The sequence below is a fragment of the Python bivittatus genome, unplaced genomic scaffold, assembly GCF_059951505.1.
Source record: "Python bivittatus isolate LINGU-HERP-01145 unplaced genomic scaffold, Pbiv_v1 ctg000690_np1212, whole genome shotgun sequence".
Classification (NCBI taxonomy): domain Eukaryota; kingdom Metazoa; phylum Chordata; class Lepidosauria; order Squamata; family Pythonidae; genus Python; species Python bivittatus.
Genome location: NW_028277096.1, coordinates 18,863,750 through 18,883,037, shown reverse-complemented (window position 1 = coordinate 18,883,037; position 19,288 = coordinate 18,863,750). Strand labels below are relative to the sequence as shown.

General features: G+C 44.2%; 1 protein-coding gene across 1 annotated transcript in view; it reads left to right on the top strand.

The window, feature by feature from the left end:
* LHX1 (LIM homeobox 1) overlaps positions 1 to 19,288 on the top strand; it is a 57,940-nt gene that overhangs the window by 28,512 nt on the left and 10,140 nt on the right. The gene's annotated exons all lie outside the window — the stretch shown is intronic.

Sequence of the window (19,288 nt, the reverse complement as noted above, 5' to 3'; positions counted from 1 at the left end):
TCTGGAAGGCTGTAAAGAGCTGAGATAGTTGGAGCTGGAAGATGGTGTTGGGTGCATCAAAGGAGATCCGTTGGGACACTCCTTTTTGGTTTGACGCTTTTTGCTTTTATTGTTTTTGTGAAGTTTGGTTTTATACAACTGTTGTGAGCTGCCCAGAGTTGTGCTTCTTAATATGAGGAGCCATCTAAGTCTTTTATCAATAAATACACGTCTGGGCATCTAACTTTGGTCACCCCCTGATTGTTTAAGGTGTCATGTGAACCAGCCTCTCATCACATGAAAAGAGGCCAGTTTTAGCACGGGAGCACTTGCTAAGTTCTAAGGCACGGAGACTAGGGCTACAACCGAAGAAAGGAAAATTCAGGGAAGCATTTTTTACCTGTAAGGAAAAACATCGTCGTTAGCTGACAGGGAAATAGTTAGCCTCAGAAATCGGTGGCTCTTTTCTGAAGTTTTTAAAAACAGAGAAGTTGCAGTTACTGTTGCACGCATTGCAATCCAGGGGTGAGCCTAGGTAGGACAGGCTAGATGAGTCTGTAAGGAAGCTAAGCAGAGGGAGACTTGATCAGTCTCTCCGATGAGTGAACAAGGGAAATCCCACGCCAGTCACTCAAAGCTTTCGACATCGAGAACAAAATAGTAATGTACTAAGTAAATGACCTTCCCACTATGCTAAGACTACTTTTATTATCAATATTTTCCACATCCGTAACTCAGATGTGAGACCAACGCTGGATGATCAAAGACTCTGGATGGGAGGAACAAACGGATTTCGCTCCAGAGCCAGATCAGGCCCAGTAACTCGATTTGGATTAAGAGACATTTGTACCATCTTCATGAAATGATAATGTCCTGTCCAACATTTGTTAGAACCTGCTGTTTCAAAAGGCAGCAGAGATGTTGAATGTCCTCAATTTAGTTAGCAGAATTTTAGAGTTTTTCTAGCCATGGTCAACACCACATCAATCCACAGACTGAATTAACCCATTTACTGGATTCCCAGAATCCACTGAACCATCAACTAACCCCAAATGGACTGGTTCATGCTACACCCTAAACTCCAGAGAAACTAACCAAGATTAACACTACCACAGCTTTACATGTTGTGACTGTTCCTGTATGTGCAACTAATCTGGTAAAGGGTATCGTGCAAACACAGCTGAAAGATATGCTTAGGCTGGGGTAAAGGCATTGTGTAGATCAGTGTTTTTCAAACTTGGCAACTTTAGGATGTGTGGACTTCAACTCCCAGAATCCCCCAGCCAGCAGGCTGGCTGGGGGATTCTGGGAGTTGTAGTCCACACATCCTAAAGTTGCCAAGTTTGAAAAACACTGGTGTAGATCAAGCTAAAAGTCTCTTGGTGTCCAGTGATGGTGCTTAATTGTTTGGGATAGTGGTGGTGGGGTGGGCTGAAGTAAGCAGGGCACTGATGCAAATCAGTCGGGCTATTTCTCACACACACTGGAGCAAGGGTGGGATTTGTGGAGTGATTTTTTCCCCAATTTGTTTCCATGGAATTAAAGTGTATTTATTCCCCTTTTAAGCCACGCAAAAGCTGATTTAAGTATGATCTGTTTCTGCCTTTAAAGTGATGGGGAATGATTTCCAGCAATCACCACGTCTCCCCATCTGTAGTCAGTGATTGTGAAAATAAGTTTGGGGCCATGTTCAAACTAAGTCTGGAGTTGCCCATCCCTGAAATAAGTTGATTGATTGATTGATTGATTGATTGATTTGATTTGATTTGATTTCTATAGCTGCCCACCTCAACAAGTGACTGTGGGTAGATCAACCTAACTAGAGAATGGATTGCCTTGTTTGTTGCAAAAGAAATAAAATAATGTCTCAGTCTGATGACAAATGACACATCAAGCCGTTGCGGAATGGCCAAACCTAAATCCTGCCACATCTGGAACCAAAATATTTTCTGTATGAATCCAGCCTGAATGTTTGTGGCATATAGATCTGGTATAAAATATGCTAACTGAGGATAGCAAACGAATTGGTCAGTAATTGATGGGGTTCCCCTTATCGCCCTTTTTATTATACTGGGAGAGTGATTGAATTCATCCAATCTTTAGGACTATTTAGGGAGTTATTCTAGTCCGTTCCTTCCCAATCTTTCCCCTAGAACAGCATTTCTCAATCTCAGCAACTTTAAGATGGATGGACTTCAACTCTCAGAATTCCCCAGGCAGCATAGTTTAAGATTATGGACTTCAACTCCCAGAATTCCCCAGCCAATCATACTGGCTGGGGAATTCTGGGAGTTGAAGTCTATCCATCTTAAAGTTGCTGAAATTGAGAAACACTGCCCTAGAAGTTTATGTATTGCTGTTGTGGCCTATGGTCTATCTTGTGTCTTGTTAGTACTTAAGTTGTATTGACATTGTGGCCCCCTCCAGTTTTGATCCTAATGAGGTTAGGTTTTATTCTGAATCTAGTGTCAGTATTATCTCCTTTTACAAGGGGTAATTTATTACTGTTACTATGATTATTGTGTTTGTGTCAGTAATTCAGTCCTTCACCTTGTCCTACTAGCTGAGTTCAAACATTGCACCAAACCAGGACTTTTCACTACACTTTAGTGAATACTGGGGCACAGTTCATTGACTGAGCTAAAGAACAAAATGACCAGTTAAATTTTGGCTTAGCCTAACGTTTGAACTGAAACATTTTATTTTTTGCTTGCAAAAAAATTGCGTCCTTTGTTCTTAGGCATGCATGCCTATATTTTACACACATCCAGCAATATTGTGAGTAACTTGGTGTACAGAAGCACTCCTAGTGTTCCTCAAATATGTGACTGCATATATAAATAAAAGTAAAGTCTCCTTTAAGCTGAGCTCAGTCGGGTGATTTTGTGAACATGTCCATGTTGTTCTCTTGCTAGCACTATGGAACTGGTTTGGCATTACCTTTTTTCGGAAAACATTTTCAACTTCTCAGTCTAGCCTACAGCCCTGAGATTCCCTAGAGTTCTCCCATCCAAATAAAGAGCAGGGCCGTCCATCCTTAGCTTCCGAACCAAAACAAAGTCAATAAGATGTTACCTGTGGTAAGACTCTGCGTGCATCCTATTGCTGTTTTTGTTATTTGTTATTAGTAACAATAAATCTGAAACAAATTCATCATGGCCACAATCCGTTCAGGTAGAAGCTGCCAAGTTAGGCAGCAGGAGCAGGATTCATCAAGAAGAGCAAATAAGATAGAGAGGGTTCCTCTCAGTTTTCCCTCCCAGATGCCGAAACTTTGGGAGGCCGTTACAGATGATGCGGCATAGAAAAGGCTGGACCACAAGATGCCAGAGTGATGAGCAGTTCAGGTGTCTATGGTGTTGAGGAAGCAGAGCTTGTGGCAGTGAGATACCTGATGTCCTTGGCAAGATTATGCAGCAGAGGTGTCTGGGAGAAGCCAAGAGGGTGTCAGATATGTCATGACATCATTGCACGCATGACATGAATCATGCAGTGTGCATCATTCAAGCAATGACATCATGACGTGCACAGCATGCTTTCTCCCTTGGACCCCCTGCAGACCCTATGGAATGACCCACTCCGTACAAGTCAACCAAGGGGAAAGTGTTGGCTCAGGTACAGAGGCCAGAGATCTTCTTTGAGTTTTGGAGCAGTCAAGGACGCGGTTAATCACACGTCCCTCAAAATGTTGGGAAGGAGGAGCAAAGCTCACAATAGCAGCAAAAAATAAATAAATCAAAAACGTTGAATAGGATCTTTAAATTATCTTTGGGGACATTCAGACTTCACTGGGTTGGGATTCTTCCTTCAAAATATTCTTTGAATACAAATTATAGTTTTGCCCCCTTCCTCTTCCCTCCCTCCCTCCTCCTCCTCCTCCTCCTCAAATGCATTTCTTTTCCATTTCAGCCTTTTATTTATTTATTTGTTTAAATTTATTAGGTACATTTATTTGTTGTATTTATTAAACTGCTGAGATGTGTTTGCCAACCACTATCACTTTCCAGATGTGATGGACTGCATGTCCCCATAACTCCTGCCAGCATGGGATTTGTAATCTAACCCTTTTGGAGGACACCAGCTTAAAACTGCTATCTGCTATCTGTTTATTTTCTAAACGACCTCCAGATGGGATTGTATGTGCTTCTTTGTGTCTCTAACTGAATAAAAACGTAGGGAAGGGATCTGGAATCTGTGTGGCTCTGGCTGTTTTAGCCGGATCCAGGAATTTTTGTACATACTCCATTGCATACAGGTGGCACTTGAAGGATCTGGGCTGATAATGCAGTCCATGTGCCTTGTCATCTTCCAGTGGGTCTTTTTCCCCACCCCTGGAGAAGGAAGAGAGGCTTGCAACGTGTGTGGCTTGCAACAATCAAACAGATTTACTGTACCAGTAAATTTTTTGTAATTCTGCTCTCCCCCCACAATGCACAAATATCCACCGCCCCTATCCAGCTATAGCTGTTCATGTGAAATTAGGCTGGCTTGATTTCCTCTGGAAAAAAGAATTAGTTTAGAGATTCCATCCACTTCTGCTTAAAATGCCACTGTAGTTGGACGTGAAGTTTGGGTTCACCTGTGCTTGTATACGATGCTGAGCCCAACCCAATCAAACATATGATGGCTTAGCATGATGATCTAGTCACAAACCACAGGCTAAGACAATGGCTGAGCTTTCCAGAGTGTATTAAACCACAGATGATGAACCCCATTATAGCTTAGTCTAGTGTAGTGTTTCTCAACCTCGGCAGCTTTAAGCTTAAAGTTGCCAAGGTTGAGAAACCCTGGTCTAACCAATGCGTTACATCTGATGAAGTGAGCTGTGGCTCATGAAAGCTTCTGCCCTTTAATAAAGCTTCTGCCCTTTAGTCAGAAACAGTGCTATCAGACTCCTGGTGTTTTGTTTTGTTTTGGGGGGGGTGTTTTTGCCATCTTGGAGGAAGAAAATCATTAAATCCATACCTTCCATCTTTATTATTCCCTCGATCTGCCAACGGACCATCTGTGATAACATTTGAAACTGAGATGGCTAAAGTGAAATGAAAAAACATCTCTACTTCCAAAATGGTTAGGATCAAGCTGGATAAACCCCAGGACAATCTGTGCTGGAGTCTTAAACATTCTGCCTAGGAAGTACTGTAAATCCCACTGGAATTCCACAGGACCTCTTTTCAACTGAGTATGTTTACCATGTGTTCATAATTTACATTAGTAAACTTGGAAACTAGTCTCTCTCAAGGGCTTGTAGAATAGTAGGGGTGCATGTGAATGAAGGAAGGGGTAACTCTTTGGAAATGAACTGGGTTGATTTGTATGTCAGGCAAAACTACATGCTCTGTGTTGATTGATTGATTGCATGGCATCAAGTTGTTGTCAACTCTTAGTGACCACATAGGTAGATTTTCTTCATGATGATCTGACCTTAACCTGGTCCTTCAGGTCTTCCAATGGTGCACTCATCACTACTGCAACTGAGTCCATCCACCTTGCTGCTGCTCGTCCTCTTCTCTTTCCTTCTACCTTTCCCTGCATTATGTATGAAAAAAGGGAGATTTTCCAATTCTGTAGAAGATTATCAGCTGCCCAGCATAACAGGGCTGCGTTCTCCCCTTATGAGTTTGACAGAAGCTCCATCAGCTGACATCCATAAATGAAGCGGATGTCCCGGCTTGGGAGCTAGCTTAATTGCATCTCAATATCAGTTGGTAAAGGTAAAGGTATTGTGATTGGCTGGCCTTGCAACCTGAAAGATGTTGTTGTGTGAACACAATAATTACTACGTGTGAATATGTTAGGCTGTTGGGTGTGGAATTCAGCCTCTGGGGCTAAGGTTTAATTTGAAATGTGACCCTTATTCCTCTCTATGGCTCGCTTCTCTTTATCAGACAGACACTGAATGTCACCACATGTCCGCGCAAGGGGAAAAGATTTGTGTCATGGCATTCTTAAAGGCACAGGTGCTCTGCCAGAGCACTAGCGGCAACCCAGGTTTTGAACAGTCCTCCGCATGATCTGTTTTGCTATCACTCTTTGTGTGTGTGCTGCTAGGTGGGTGGTGTGTTTATCAGGAAAAGAGATCTTGAAAAACAGGGTACCTGAAAATATACCAAAAAAATGGATGGGAAGCGACCTTCAAACCACAACTCAATAGCCCAGAGGAAAATTGTATGGAGGAAATGCTCCGTGGGCTCCCAAGGCCCAGTTATGAACATATATTTCTTTTATTTCTCCCATTTCACTGAAATTAATAGCAAAATGATCCTTTTAGGCCAAAAGAATATGCAAAATCTGTAGGAACCAAGGGTCTCTTACAATTTAGCTTAGCACAAACCGCTTTGCATTCACTCTTCCAGCTTTCGTAACACACGCCCAGCAGAATTATCCAGTGTTGCTTACAGTATTTATTTTTTTTATTTCAAAGATGTATTAGAATGTTTCTTTCCCCAAATGCATTTGGAATGTTTATTCCAAATCTTTACCGCTGTTCAGCCAGAGAACATTAAAGCATAGAAGAAGAAGAAGAAGAAGAAGAAGAAGAAGAAGAAGAAGAAGAAGAAGAAGAAGAAGAAGAAGAAGAAGAAGAAGAAGAAGAAGAAGAGGAGGAGGAGGAGGAGGAGGAGCATGACGAGAAGGAGGAGGAGGAGGAGGACTGCTTAACAAATTCCAACATAAAATACTGCCCAGCCCTGCATTATGCTATTTTTTCTCCCTCCCCTTTGCTTTGCTATTTCTAAGCATTTGGGGAAATTCTAGTTCCCATGAAGGTTAAAAGAGTAGGAGGAACAAGCAGTGATTTTCAATGGTTGCCTCTTTTTATTTTATTTATTTATTTATTTAATATCAATGTATGTGGCTGACCCTCTCAGAACCATGGCTCTGGGCAGCCCCCAACGGTTAATAACATTTGTAAGGTTGATGAATGCTCATGATGGTTAATAGCTACCGTAAACAACAATGACACAATAAATACATAAGCAGCGGCTGAGATAAAACCTACAAAGCCACCAAATCAGCGTCAGCGTAACCATCTCATGGGCTGTGACATACGTTCTGACCCCCGTGCATGGTGACATAGCTGAGTCTCCAAGGCCCTACAAAAGGCCAACGAGGTTGGGCTCATCTAATCTCAGGGGGGATGATGTGGGCGCCACGACAGAAAGGCTCTCTTCCTGGGTCCCCCAGATGGCACTCCCTAATCGTTGGGACCTGGAGCATGCCTCTCCTGCTGGATCTGATGAGGCAGGTAGACGTAATCAGGAGGCCCCTCAAATAACCTGACCCCATCCCATTTTTCTTGCTGTTTCCTCCAAATATCAAGACTTACCAAGGTCATTCCCTGTTCATTTCTAAAGTCAGGTGGGAGGGGGAAAACAATTCTGTGCAAAGGAATCAGAAAAGCAAATCTGGCTTGTTGATATTTTCATGTTGTTGGTACCTCTGTGGCTCCTTTACTTTTTATTGTCATTCCTTAAATTGCTTAAGCTGACGTTAATCTTTCATCAAGGCCTCTCCAGCCATAGCTGGGGGTATATTATTTATTGGATAATGCTTTTATGACTGCCTTTCTTCAAGAAAAGGAATGGCCTCTTATTTGATCTTCAGGACAACCTCAAGAGGTAGGAGAAGTGGAAGGAGACCTAGTTGGTGGCCACCTCAGAGCACCAGGAGTGGAGGTCAGGGTGGCGGGGAGGGTTGAAGTTGGCTTTCTTTACTAAACTTTCTTAGTAAGCCCTTTCATTGAGTTAGGCTACAGTTCCCAATTTTCGCTGGGAATCATGGCTGTGGAGATGCAATTCATCTAGAAGGCACCAGTGAGGCAAAGCTGAACACACTGACAGTATTTGGTACTAAATCACTAATGAAACGTAACCTAAAAAAAGCAGTGGGTTTGCACAACAAGCTAAACCAGAAGAAAACTAACAAAAGTTAAAACTAACCAGTTGTGCAAGTGCAAATCTGACATCTTTACCTAACCTGGTTATGGCGTTGTGTGCACACCACCCTTGGTCCCCCTTTTCTTTCTGCTCCTATCAATAGAGATCTTTAATAAGCTGTCCTGTTTTTCTCCAGAACATGGCTTGTTTTCCTTTTGTAAAGTAAAACTGCAGTTGGAATAAAGATATCTTTGGTGCTCCAGTTTGTAGACCTGGTTATACATAGAAAAGATCTGGAGGGGACCAGAAGTGATGAATGAATGAATGAATGAATGAATGAATGAATGAATGAATGAATGAATGAATATGTTCCACAATGTAACTATTGACCTTGACAGTGGCATGATACCCTTTGTTGTGCTTGCCAAATACGTCCCGGGAGATTTTCCCACCTGTTTCCCCCCTTCCCTATCCCAATCCCAAAAGAAGAATGGTCATATGACCAACTCCTGCCACGTGATTCATAGCATCTTCTAGTTATCAGCCATCACTGTGCCAGTATATCAGGAACAAAACCGGTCTCGGTCTCCTCTTGTTTATGCTTACGATTCCTTTCGATCCAACTTTTGGGTGATTGAAGGTCCCTTGACCAATCAGCTCCCTTAGATCCCACTCCCAGGGTGAGGGGTGGCGAAAGAGAGAAACTCGGATCAGGGATGGAATTCTAGCACTTGGAAGTAGCTGAGCAAGTACCCAGGGTGGCTGATACAGAGGCAGGAGGAAAAGGAGGGGGCTGTTGCCCACTTCATGGACAGGACTAATGAGGCCTTGTGCTGCCCCTGAGAGGCAGTTTGGTGTAGTGGTTAAGGCACCAGGCTAGAAACCGGGAGATGTGATTTCTAGTCCTGCCTTAGGCACGAAGCCAACTGGGTGACCTTGGGCCAGTCCCTCTCTCTCAGCCCTAGGAAGAAGGCAATAGTAACCCAGTTCCAAAAATGTTGCCAAGAAAACCGCAGGGACCCATTCAGGCAGTTACCGGGAGTCAAGACTGACTCGAAGGCGCCAAAATATAATATATAAACGTGCAGTCCCTGAGGGCCTGCAGCAGGCTGCAAGGAGGGAACCCTCCTGAGTAACTGCACGAGCTCTGAACTGGGTCACTTGATACCATTAAAGAGCAAGTGGAGGTAATGTTGTGTGCGTACCGTATGAGCTGGAAATGCAGATGGAAGAATGATTTGAGTCCAACCTCCTTCGAGGTGAGTCCAGTTCTCCTCAGAGGTGAGGGATTATAATCCCTCTCTCCCCCTCCAGCATGACCATGAGAGCTACGAACTGGAACACCTGCGGGATTCCCAGTTAGCTGCTAGTGTCTGGCCAACTTTGGCTGATCTCAAAAGGCAGTGTCAGACATGGTTAGGATGTGGATGGGAGGCCACTAGGAAATCTCAGCCTGAAGGCTAGGGCAGGAAGTTGGAAAAATGAAGACCATAAAGACAAGCCACTTCTACCGTGCTGCTAAGAAAAGCTTTGTGCCTGGGTTGTCAGCAGAAGGACTGATAATGAAGCTCAAGCTCAGATACTTTGGCCACCTAATGCGAAGAGAGGACTCTTTGGAAAAGACCCTGATGCTGGGAAAGATGGAAGGCCAAAGGAGAAGAGGACGGCAGAGGATGAGATGGTTAGATAGCATCACTGAAGCAATGAGCATGAAACTGAGCAAACTCAGGGAGGCAGTGAAGGACAGGAAGGCCTGGCGCGATATGGCTCATGGGGTCACGAAGAGTCGGACACGACTTAATGACTGAACAACAACAATCTTTGCCTTTTATACACAGAGGAGATACCAGGTTTATTCTCATCTCAGTTCAGCAAAATACACTCCCTGACTGGGTTTGCAGAATCCAGTAGGCTGGGCTAAAATGGATTGGATAAGTTGAGTATCCAATCCAGTAAGAAAACCAACCCATTATTGTTGCATGTTGTGGGTGAAACTGGCCGTCCCTTTAAGCAGGGAGAAAAGGAGAGAGGAGAGATTGAGACTGTGTATTGCAGTGTGTTATGCAGCCATTTTTTTTTCTTAACCTGGGTTTAGTGAGTTGTGTGAATTTAACCACTTTGGTCAGGCAGGGCTATTTTGAGAATGAAATAAAGAAGAGACACAATATTCTCTGCTTAGAATCCTTGGAATGGGATAGAAATGCAAGAACTGAGTAAGGAACCTACGGAAGATTATTTTATCAGTCTTAATTTGAGTCTCCCAAACAGATTTGTCAGAGCTTTGCCTAGCCTAAAAATAAAATCCATGTACAGGTAGTCCTCAGTTTAAGAACGAGTTCCGTTCCCAAGGTTTGTCCTTAAGTTGAATTTGTATGTAAGCCAGAACAGTATTATTGTATAATACTGTATAAGTAGTATTGTGTAATGAACTCAAACCATGGCGTATTTCACTCAAATCATTGTGTATTTCACTCAAATCATTGCGTATTTCACTTGAATTTTGCTACAACAGGCTCCATTCTTAACTCTGGGTCATCTATAATCCAAGCATCCTTAACCTGGAGACTACCTGTACCAAATCTGGTTCTTGGTTACTATTCATTTCAACCGTTGGAGGAGACTTAAAGAGACTGCTTCTGTCAATCAAGGAATTTGGGGCTCCACTGTTGTGTGAATGTCAAAGTCATGAACTGTTTTTGTTTTGTTGTATCTTGTCTTATTTCTTTTGCTTTTAACTGACTTGCAGCTAACTAGCGTTCTAGACTAGAGAATTTGGAGTGAAAAGGTGGGGGGCTTTGATCCAGAGATACTGCCAGCTTATTTTACAGCTTCTATAGCTTTGCAAAATAATGCTGGAAGCTGGCTTGGCACAGGTGACTTGCAAGCCTCCTATTTGGGAGAAAGAAACTTTTTTTTTTTTTTGGACCAATGCAAAAACTGAAAAATGACAGACAAATGTGATTATTCAGAACGGGCTGTCATGTTTTAAATGGAAGGTAAGGGAGAATTGGGCTGTCAGCTGAAGGAGGCATACTTATTGGCCGAGGGGAATATTAGAAGCACCTTGGGGACTCGTGCCTGTTAATCCAATCTGATTGGTCTGTTAATCCAATTTGGCTGTGTTAAAGAGCTACATCAACTCCAGTTCCTCCGTTGGCTGGAGGGAACACCCAAGGGAAACAGAAAGATGTCTGCCCCAAGAACAAGGAGCCATTTCGGTTGTAACTCCTACCCCCTACACACACCCATGCATTTTAAAAATAATTGTTATTGCAATTTTCAAAAGAGCAATACAGAAAAATCAGTACAGACATTTTTAAAAAATATACAAGAAGTCAAAAAATGAATTGACAGCACATAATCAAGCAATCCAGTTACTCAATTATGAAAATGTAATACCAAAACAAAAAAAAAAGAGAGAAAAAGAAAATTAAGCAGATAAACTGAAGGAAGCCTAAAACATATTAAATTAATGCTAGCCATCTAAATATAGTGCATCTTCGCTTAATCATGTAATTACAACGTATCAAATTATGCATAAAATAGTTTATTCTTGTAAAATATTACGAACATACACACACATTGAATACAGCAAATTTCTGGTTTAATTAATGTGGATCTAGATTTGGGAGGGCGTCCATGGGGAGGGGGTCAAAAAAAATCAAAATGGTGGCCACAAACAGGGTTCTAATTGCATGATAGTGGCTGCTATCTTGACTTTTTTAACCTCGCCTGAAGACACCTTTGATCCTGATGATGCCAGATGATGTCTTTTTTCCAGCTTTCAGCCCAACCATTTTAAAACCAGTCAGTGGGTTCTGGTCTGTCCTATTTTGGCTATTAATCAAATTGCAATGGCTAACAATCAAAATCAAAGTTCCTGTCTCTATCCCAGTGTTCTCAACCTTGGCAACTTTAAGATGTGTGGACTTCAACTCCCAGGATTCCCCAGCCAGCATGGCTGGCTGGGGAATTCTGGGAGTTGAAGTCCACACATCTTAAAGTTGTCAAGGTTGAGAAACACTGCTCTATCTACTTGCAGTTTATCATGGCCCAGTCATGCCCTGAGAAAACCAACATCTCCCTTGGGACATTTTCATGCTGAGGGGTTGAACTGTGTCAGGCCTAGCCTAAGGAACTCCAAGAGACAATGCAGTTTCAGTCAAACAGCTATGTTTATTAGCTACAACCTCTAGCAAGAATCTTCCCAGACTGAAACCCCATCTCCCAAGTCAGCCAGCCACAACAGTGTGAATTCCTCAGGGAGGTGCCAGTCTCATCCTCTTGTTGCTCCCATGCTCCTCCGGCGAGCTCAGAAAATGTTTATCTCCCTGAGCCTGGCCTTCATAATTCCATTCCATCACAACTGCTCGTCACCCATCCTTAAGTCAACCCAAACCCTACTAGCATATGCTTCCCATTATTGGTTCCTCTCCTGCCCCTGTTCCCAGTCATTATCCTAACATCCCTCCCTGGCCCCAGAAGACGCAGACAGACAGATCTGTAGCCCTGGACAGTGTCAGACGAAGAGGGAAATAGGACTTTTATCCCCCACTTAGCTGAGGATGACTTAAGGCTGCCTCAGTCATGGGTCACCATCACAGGGACAAGACCAAAAAAACAGATTGCTGTGACATGTGGGGCCGTGGGTCAGATGCCCATGGGGAAAGGCCCATTGTCTTTCCCTCTCCCCAAGCTGAAGCTGTCCCACCACAATTTCAAAGCATGAAAAACCCACAATTCTTGGTCCCCGTTATCTGGCAGGTGAGGTTGGCTGACCAGTTGCAGGTGGGATGATTCAGAGGTGTGTACCAATAGAGGTGAATCTCTGTAGCTCAGGGCTGAACTGTGGAGTCCTTGGGGTTCTCTGAGCTGGGTTGTTTTCTTGCAGACGTTTCATGACCCAACTAGGTAACATCATCAGTGCTAGAAGGGAGAGGGGAGGGGTTTGCTCTCTGTTTATATACAGTCGCTTGCCCTGTCCTGGCCCCACCAACACTGACAGGGCAAGCAACTGTATATAAGCAGAGAGCAAACCCCACTCCCTTCTAGCACTGAAGATGTTACCTAGCTGGGTCATGAAACGTCTGCAAGAAAACAACCAAGCTCTGAGAGATGTGTTTTAGGAGTGGTGGGGGACAGAGGCACCCCCCTCCTCTCTGCTCACTAGCCTTGCTCTTCCAGCTTTTGCCCTCCCCATCAGCACAGGATTCCCAAGTCCCCTCCCTGCCTTTCCTTCTCTCTTCCCTTCTGGCACCAACTCCTTTCTAGGGATCCAGCTAGATAGAGAAGAAAGAAGAGTGACCTCATTGCTTCCGGGGAAGAAGAGATTTTGTGCTTTACATTATTTTACCTGACATTTGTGCTTTACATTCTTCTGAAGCTGTCTTTAATTTTAGAGCTGCAGCCCCGTTTTTCCTCACTGCAGTATCCAGAAAATAATGAGGAGCGTTGAATTGAGTTTTCAATTGCTTGTCAGCTTTCCTGTCCTTGTCAGTTTCAGTCACTTCCCCTCCCCCAAGTCAATTGCCCAGCAGCTAATCAGATTCAGTTCTCTGCTTCTATCAGATCTAGGCATTTGGGCCTGCTTTCCTCTTCTCTGGAACTATTTCAGCTTAAAGAAGCCCAGGCAGAGACCCCAGGTGAGACCCTCACCATTCTTCATGCACTGCCCCATTGGGGATGTTTTCCCTTCCAGCTGGTGACTGGCTGAAGGGGGACGGCAACCAATCCAGAAGAGATCCAGAAACCAGTCCCCCATCCTATGACAATTGGAACGCTCAACAATCAGGACCACCTCGATCAGCAGGGATGCAGAATAGAGGCACGATCGATCAGCAGTGGGGACAGTGAATGTTATACCAGCATTATTTTGTGCTGATTCAAGACTAGTTTTCTCTGTGTATGCGTGTGTGTGTGTGTGTGTGTGCACCTTTGAGTTAGGGTTTTTTGTTTTTTGGGGGGGGTTTGGCTCCTGGCGACTGCCTGGACTAGTCCCTGCAGTTTTCTTGGCAAGATTTTTGGGAAGTGGTTTGCCATTGCCTCCTTCCTGGGGCTGAGAGAGAGGGGCTGGCGCAAGGTCACCCAGCTGGCTTCGTGCCTGGGATTAGAACTCACGGTCTCCCGGTTTCCAGCCTGGAAACCACTAGACCACACTGGTTCTCAAGGCTAGTTAGGTAGCTCTTTAATGCAATCATGGGGAAAGTCTCAGAGGTGACCCACTTCCTCCTGCGTGAACCAATTTAACACCCAAGGGGAGAGAAGAATGTTTGCCCAGCCCATTCTAGGCCACACTCATCTGAACGGCTTTTTTGGGGTTGCGTAACACAGCCCTGGGTCAAAAGAGTCAGGCAAAGACTTTGTGGTTACACTGTACAGTATACTACACTCCCCTTGGTTTGAGTTAGCTTTGGTTAGATTTGTGGCTTACGCTGTCAGGCAAATCCAGGCTGTTGGGTTAGCCTATGATTCAGGGTATTGCAAACCCAGAAAACACAACTCATGAACCTGGTTGAGCAGTGCCCTTGGGTCTGCCTACCAGGAGAGGCAAAAATGGGGTGAGTCAGGGTTTGTCATTCAAAGCTGCCTTTATGCACCCTCTTGCATCTACATCAGGCTGGGCAGGAAAACTTTTTCCCCCTCCCTCCCCCTATTTATTAGGACCAGCAGGAGAAATGATCATTTAGCCCAGACCTCCTTTTCCAAGGAGGGTCTCGAATTTAGTCAGGTGGACTTTTGGTTCTTTATTAAACATATTAACATTAACAATACCAGTTTAATATTTTGTGGTTGTTGTTGCCTAGGGGCCTCAGAAGCTGGGAATGGCTTGCCCTGCTTTGAAACCACCATTGCTATTTTTATTTTTTGTATTATTATTATTATTATTATTATTATTATTATTATTATTATTAGATTTTTATCATATATATGTGTGTGTGTGTGTATACACATATATATGCCTCAGAGACAGTGCAACATATAGTGGCAGGGTGTAAGATGCAGGCAGGAACAGCATACACTGAACAGCACAACCAAGTAGCTGCCATTGTGTACAGGAACATCGGCGCAGTATATGGGCTATCCCAGTGTTTCACAACCTTGGCAGCTTTCAGATGTGTGGACTCCAACAACCCATGCTGGCTGGGGAATTCTGGGAGTTGGAGTCCACACATCTGAAAGCTGCCAAGGTTGAGAAACACTGGGATAGACCCTTCCAAGTCCAGATGGGAGATTCCACAGAAGGTCGAGGAGAATAACAGGGCTAAGATCCTGTGGGACTTCCAAATCCAGATGGACAGGATCTTCTGGCCAACTAACCAGACATCATGATAGTAGACAAGGACCAGAAGACAGCGGTGGGGATAGATGTAACGGTACCAAGTGACAGCAACCTCAGGAAGGTGTACGAGAAGGTGGAGAAGGACCAGGGCCTGAAGGAAGAACTAGAGAGCATGTGGAAAGTAAAGGCCAAAGTGGTCCCAGTGGTGGTAGGAGCCCTCAGGGCTGTGAGTCCTAAGCTCCAACAGATCCCAGGAATGACATCAGAGCTCTCTGTCCAGAAGAGTGCAGGGCTAGGAACAGTTCAGATCCTGCACAGAACCCTCAAACTCCCAGGTCTCTGGTAGAGGACCCCAGATTGAGGAAGACACGTACCAACTACAGAGGTGATTAGATGGATGGATGGATGGATGGATGGATGGATGGATGGATAGATAGATAGATAGATAGATAGATAGATAGATAGATAGATAGATAGATAGAATCATCACCATCATCTGCAAGATTGTTCTTGCAAAATCCAGGCCTTTAGTCCCTTCACTCTAAAACTGATCCTTTGCTACTGCCTTAAGTTAAGCACTGCTTAAGATTGTCATGGAGCTCAGCCCAAAGTTGAGTTGCTTTCTGTGCCCTCAGAAGGAGAAGGCCTTCCTCTGTGTTTAGACTTGCTGGAGCAGCAGTTTTCTGGCCTAGAACTGAAGGAGATATTTGGGAGAAGGGGAAGAAGGGTCTGTGTCCATACAAAATCACCCCCCCCAACACACACACACACACAGCACAGCTGCAATCTCCTTTGTCATGGAAACCCTCAAGGGCGCCTTAAGGACCATTTGTGACACTTTGTTCCTCATAGGCTGGGAATGAGAAAGATAGACATTCAACCCAATGCTGCACAGGTTGGTCTGGTACCAAAATCCCCTGAGGACAGTATGTTAATCATTCTTCCTCTGACATCAACTCACTGTCATCCTCCTTGTTGTTCAGTCTTTAAGTCATGTCCCCATGAACCATATTGCCCCAGGCCTTCCTGTCCTTCACTGCCTCCCTGAGTTTGCTCAGTTTCATGCTCATTGCTTCAGTGATGCTATCTAACCATCTCATCCTCTGCCGTCTTCTTCTCTTTTGGCCTTCAATCTTTCCCAGCATCAGGGTCTTTTCCAAAGAGTCCTCTCTTCGCATTAGGTGACCAAAGTATCTGAGCTTGAGCTGTCATCCTCAGTAGGTTGCAATTCTGTTGAGGTTGTCCCTCCACACCTTGTCTGGGTTTGCAGTAAGTCATCGTGCAGTTTGCTCAGTTTTAGTTCATATAGTTTGTTTCCATAAATGAAGTTGTTTTGGTTGTTACCCCCTGTTTATGGCTTAGTGCACCCTATGAACCCAGTGACATGTGGTTGACTCAGTAAAAAGATGGTGCAGGTCAATGCATGAATCAAGTGAATGAGTATATGTATTATGCTAAGCCATGACCTATTAACCATGGTTTCTTCAATCAAACACAACTGGCTGAGTTCACACATGGAGACTGTGGGTTCTCCCTCTTTGGAAGTTTTAAAGAAGAGGCTGGGCAGCCACCTCCTGAGGATGGTTTAAGGGGTCTTCCTGCCTATGGCAGAAGGTTGAACTAGGTGATCTTTAGAGTTCCTTCCAGCTCCACAATTCCATGATTCTTTGATTCTGGGGCTCTGTGAAATATGCTAAGCCAAAACCAAAAAAAAGCCCATTATAGTTTCAAGTAGGCAGAGGTCTGATCGAAACAAGCCCCCCCCCACCCCCCAAGTCATGATTATTCAACAGTACAACGGCCCTTTTGCACAAAAGAAAGGGGAAAAGCGCATGGGAGGCATACATTAAAATTTTCTCACCTTCTAAACTCAATCAAGACCCAACCAAATTGCTGGGTTCACATGACCCTTTTAATGCAATGATTGAATTAACTCGTTTTCTGGATTCATCCAATGTATTTAACTATAAACTAACGGAGTCACCTGGGTTTGCAGGAAATGCTGCGCCCTGCACACACACACACCACAGCATCCAAATTTCTCAAGTTGTATGGATGCATATAAAAGGAGAGAGGTCTCTAACCAACCCAGATAAGCCTGTTGTGTAAACAGTAATGCATTTTTCTTTGGGCTTGGTGTGAAAGTCTTTCTAATGCGCCTATTGCTCACCTGGAATTGGCCAGCTGAATGAACCATTTGTGGCTTTGGGCCAAAGAGGCGAAACATCATGAACCCGTTTCGATTTTGTAGGTCTGTAGTTCCTCCTGCAGAGACTCAGGTTGGCCTCCACGTAGTACTCCCCACCTTGTCTGAAAAGCGGGGAGAGGAATTTTAAACATGAAGCCAGTCTCTGCCCTCTCTGTTTTGCAGGCTCAGCGCTCACCTTTCCCTTCTTTCTGCCCCGCTCAGTGAAGCTCGAACAACCAGACTGCAAACGGCTGTTCCGTACTCCTGATTTATAGCACTCTCCAACCTTGTGGCGATACAGAGCTCGCTTTGGGGGCTACTACATCAATGCAGCAATGGTTAGGCTGTGCTAGCAATCTCTAGGGAGTAAACCGCCTTTGCCCAGAAATGAATTGCAGGAGTCAAGGCCCTGATCTCAAAATGGGGCTGAAAGGGCAGGTTGCTCACTCACTGGGTCAGCTCTCCCCTTATGGCAGTGTTTCTCAGCCTTGAGAACTTTAAGATGTGTGGACTTCAACTCCCAGAATTCCCCAGCCAGCATGGCTGGCTGGGGAATTCTGGGAGTTGAAGTCCACACATCTTAAAGTTCTCAAGGCTGAGAAACACTGTCCTGTGGAAAGGAGAACAGTGATGCCTCGAGTCACAGACAGGTACGGTGGCTAAGAGGTTGGGGGGATCCAGGTTCAAACCTCTTCACAGCTATGGAAGCTCACTTTGGACCCCTTGCTCTCTCTCTCATCTCAGCCTACCCCACAGGGTTGTTGTAGAGCTAAGACAAAGGGAGATCCCCTTGGAAGCCATCCTGAGCTTTGGCAGAAAAATGCAAAGTGTAACTCTAACACATCCTAGCCTTGGGGGTCTCTTTGCAGGGAATTACATTTTCTCTGTCTTCCTCAAATTTTAAAAAGAAGCCCCCCCCCTCCTTTTGGAGGGAATGCCCTGATCTTTTAGGCAGAAGACCAACTGGGCTCTCTTGAACTTTGGGGCTCTCAACATTGAAATCCTGAAGTCCAACTTTGCTGGGAAGGCATAACTGACGCAAGTCTCTTTGCTGGTTAAGCTGCTAGCTTGACATTTTCCTTTGTGTCTTCTCGTTTTGGAAGACCTCAACTCCAAAAAGGAAAAGACCAGTTATTGAAGGAGAAGCAGCAGGAGAAAATTCTTTTGTGCTCTCCCCCCAAATCACAAAAACAGAGAAAGGAAAGGAAAAAAGGATGGGCAAGATATAGAGAAAAGGTCCATAACAATAGCATGTACAAACTTTAAATTTCAGCCATACAACCTGCTTAACCAGGCCAATTCAAGAGCTGCCGTTTGCTTGCGCACAAGTCAAGATGGCTGATCAGGGTTAAACTTGTTAAGGTTTTTGGTGGGGATGTAGCGTATTGTTTACCTAACACTTTGGCAGATTTATGATTCCATGGGATGTGGAACTCGGAACATGGCAAAATGTGGAGTGCCAACATGGGTACATTATACTGAAGTCCTCTCTTTCTAACCATGGTTCTCGCCTCTCATTCTGTACTTACAAATCTGTACCACATACTACCACAAACTGAATGACTGCATTATCATTTAGTTCTTCATACCTAGCCAGCCTGAAGGGTTTGTGTATGGTTTGTCTTGGGTAACCCAGAAAATAGGCTTAATTGAGGAAACCATGGATAATGCTTCCCAGACTGATAAATGATTCAGGAGTCATTTAGGTAAACAACCAGCTGCAAACTCCTCCATTCTCAGAGACTCGCCAGTTCACAGCAAGGCTATGAGGACAAAAATCTTCCAAATTTCAGAAGGGATGGAGTCCTAAGAATTCCAACAACTGAACTATTCCCCTTCCAAAACCGATACACCCCCAAAGCAGAGACTTCTTTAATATAGGGGGTCAATATTTCAGAAGCTTTTAAAGACTGAGTTCTTTCGGAGAGCCGTCCCTGATTTTCATCATGCATCTTTACTGTACAA